We start from the raw sequence: 3650 nt of genomic DNA, 5'->3' as shown, positions 1-3650 counted from the left end.
TGACATTAAATCAAACGATTATCTGTTTTTTAGGCTGTGAAGTCTACAACTTAGGAACGGGTAAAGGCACATCTGTGTTGGAGATGGTAGCAACTTTTGAAAAGGCATCCGGAAAGGTATTACAATTACAATCTTGAAAATATGTTATCTAGTTTCTATCCAATGTTGATAAAGAAAATCTACTTGTATTTAGATGTTTATTTTAAGAAAATTTACCCAATTATAGCAATCTCATCCAAATCCCAACAATTTTCACTGCTATAATAATAATAAAACCAAAAGTAGAATGGTATAGATAATAGGGTAGATTTTGAATGATGAGAAGAAAGGCTTACATGTAATGTTTGTGTTTGTCCAGCAAATTCCTGTTGTGACAGCTGGGTGTCAACCTGGCGATGCTGAGGTGGTATATGCTGAGGTGGTAAAAACCTTACACTAGCTTCTGGGAATCTTAAAACTGCAAGATCAAGTGAAAAATTTACAAATTAATTATAATTTTAAGAAACGGGTGGTAGGTTTGTTAATTTATAATCTAAATACTATTACTAAATGGGCTCTGTAGCACAACCCAACCAGTTCTTAATCAAGCAATCAGTACCATGTTAACTTTTTTATAAATAAATGCAAATAAAGAAGTTTTTAATTAAGGAGAAACCAAGGAACTTGATTCCATTGGTATGTATACATGCCTTGCATATGCCTAGCAGAGCACCTGGTCAAAAATAAACTGAAATTATAAGACAATTGGATAACATAATTATTAATAAAGAAAGGCTTGAATGAAACACTAACACAATTCCATTAGTCTATGAATTGCATAGACTCAAACAAACTGATATATTACAAAGCATGATTTTGTCAAACTTAAATTTTTTACATTTTGAACTGGAAGTTGCAGCCAAGGCCACAAGCTCAACAATTGCATACAATATATTTAAAAATCTATAACACAGAAAAAAGGAAATTGGAGTTGATTTTCAGATTTATACATATTTGGAAAATAGAAGTCACAAACAATATCTATGCTAATGACCAATGCAGTTAATCTAAATCGATAAATAGGACTAAGACAGCCTATTATAGAAGAGCCATCAGAATTAAACAAATAATGAGCCAACATGACATTTAAAGATAGTACAAATAGAGAATGAAACAGAGGGCACTACGAACATGTTATAACTCAACTTTTGACGTGCATTTACATAAATATAATTTAGAGTCAGGGTATTGTAGGTTGCAGTTTGTGTCAAAAAGACACTCAATTGAAACCCCCAAACTTAGAGTTCATACATAGATTGCATGTTATCCTTAGAATATATAATGTGTCAAAGGGACTTCTCCAGTTTTTTAAATATCCCACAAAAAGACACCTGATAGTAACAAATGTATAAGGATTGATAGATCATCTTTCAAGTGCTAATTTTGCAAATAACCTATATTGAGTATTGGTTTAAAGAAAAAATAAATAAATAATAATAACTACATGAAATAATGAACTTTTCAAAATGTCTCATTCCATTATAATATCTTTGTGACTTAATATTTTGGAACTTGATTGCTTACTGGTAGTTGTTTGATTCTGGTGTTCTATTTTTCAGAGAAACTGGATGACTAGCTAATCCAAAGGCTTCCATTTACAGATTAGTCGCCTCTTCCTCTTTAATAAAATTAGGGCTTTCATCAAGAAACCTTCAATTGTAGTTGATGACTCAATATTTAAGGGTCCTAATCAGGAATTTTTTTCCCAAAACATGAAAATTTGTAAAGTGAGACTAAGAGCCACTTGGTATAAAAAAAAATACATCTTTTCTACTTCAGTGCCAGAGAGTGTAAAAAACAACTAACCCTTTCAGTTATTTAGCTATAATTGGATGACATGGAAAGTTTATCACTAAACCCTGAACTGACCCTCAACTGTTCTTGATTTCTCTTGCCATGTGAAAATCGGGAAAGAAAAAAATTGTGAGTAGTTTTTCACTAAACCTTGAACTCTACTTGGCTCAGTGAACTCGTATTTGTCATCATCCTATACAAAACAAAATAAAATATGAATTGAATTTGAAAGAAATAAAATAAAGCAAAAAGATTGAACTTTGTAAGAGTTAAAGGACCTTCAAAAAGAGTGTTATTTCTGTTCCTCTACGAATCTGGTTTTTAGGATCAGTTTCTTATCTAATTACATATGAACTACTTTCAGGTGCTGCTTCCCAAATGTATTGCTTGTCTGACCTTGGACTCTTGTTGGAAACAATCACCTGTTTTTATAAAATATTTAGAATCATTTTTAATTGACAACTTAAGAAATTAAGAAAATGGGAAAAGGGTATTAAGGACCTTTTCAGCAACCAGAAAAGCCGAATAGAACCCAACACCAAATTGACCAATCAAACTGTTATCATTTCCAAGATCCTTGTTCTCCTAAACAAAAAGATTCAACATTTTATACAATTAACCGATTAATGTAATGTAGTACATATTTGCTAATGATTTATATGAAAGAAGGTAAAGTACCACTTTGAGAAATGGTTCCAAGGCAGTCTATTAGATCTTCTTTGGTCATTCCAATACCAATGTCTCTACAATAAGGGTACAAAAAAGGTTTATAAATCTCTTGTAGAGTTGTATTTTATGAGGAAGGATTCAAGAATGAAGAAAAGTAAGTAATCTTACGATATTGTGATTGTCCGTTTTTCTGGATCAGGTTTAATTCGGATTTCAAGCTCACCAGCATCTCCAAGTAATGAGGGATCCGTTACACTTAAGAATATCAGCTTATCAAGAGCGTCACTTGCATTACTGAAAGAAGGTTTCTTGTTAGAACTTTTGTTTTTGAAAATGATAAAAGATGGAAATCAAGCATGAAACGTGTAGACTGTAGAGATGTTTTTACCTCACAAGCTCCCTGAGGAAAATTTCTTTGTGGCTGTATAAACTATGAACTATCTGATTCATTAAACGAGAAATCAAGCATGAAAAGTCATCGATGCTAAAGTACCTAGAAAAATGCATACTATTGGAACAAGTTTTTGGGCAATAGGTACCGTTCAAGTTATACTCCCATTTTACTAGTCTGTTACTGGTTTCAATGCTAAAGTAGCTAGAAAAATGCATACTATTGTTCACCTCAATCATTACTCTTATGTGCATATAATAAATCATCTTGTTTAGAGTATAGGAAGTGAAAAGTATTTTGGCAGTTTGTAGGACATATGCATAACAATACTGACTTCAAATTTGATTGCTAATTTTAAACTGTTACTACTGTATAGGTATATATTCACAGCTGATCCTAAAGGAAGATTGAAGAAGATGTGCAAATCTTTTCGTATCTGGGAAGTTCTTAATTTACTAAATCATTTTCTTAATTTCAAATTTTCATGAAATACAATAATATTTTATTTTAATTTACTAAATCATTTTCTTGATTTCAAGATTTATTTTCTCTTTCCCAATATTATTTCGAAGATAGGTATGATTTGGTGAAGTTAATTAAGCTGATTAAGAAAGTTGGACTCTATGTTCATCTCAGAGTTGGTCCTTATGCTTGTGCTGAATGGAATTTAAGGTAATTAAATTTTTTTTATTTTACAGAAATAGTAAAATATTTACTTGTAATTTTTAACAATTTCACAAATAAGTTACACCTCCTA

The 3650-nt window shown here is 31.2% G+C and overlaps 1 pseudogene; it reads right to left on the bottom strand.

Annotated features, from left to right (window-relative positions):
* Positions 1–212: 212 nt before the first annotated feature.
* On the bottom strand, positions 213–3132 carry LOC111880134 (heat shock protein 90-5, chloroplastic-like; annotated as a pseudogene).
* Between the last annotated feature and the right edge of the window lie 518 nt (positions 3133–3650).

Source organism: Lactuca sativa, chromosome 9, assembly GCF_002870075.4.
Source record: "Lactuca sativa cultivar Salinas chromosome 9, Lsat_Salinas_v11, whole genome shotgun sequence".
In the NCBI taxonomy this organism is placed as follows: Eukaryota; Viridiplantae; Streptophyta; class Magnoliopsida; order Asterales; family Asteraceae; genus Lactuca; species Lactuca sativa.
The sequence above is the reverse complement of the archived record's forward strand: the minus strand, read 5'-3'. Positions and strand labels throughout refer to the sequence as shown.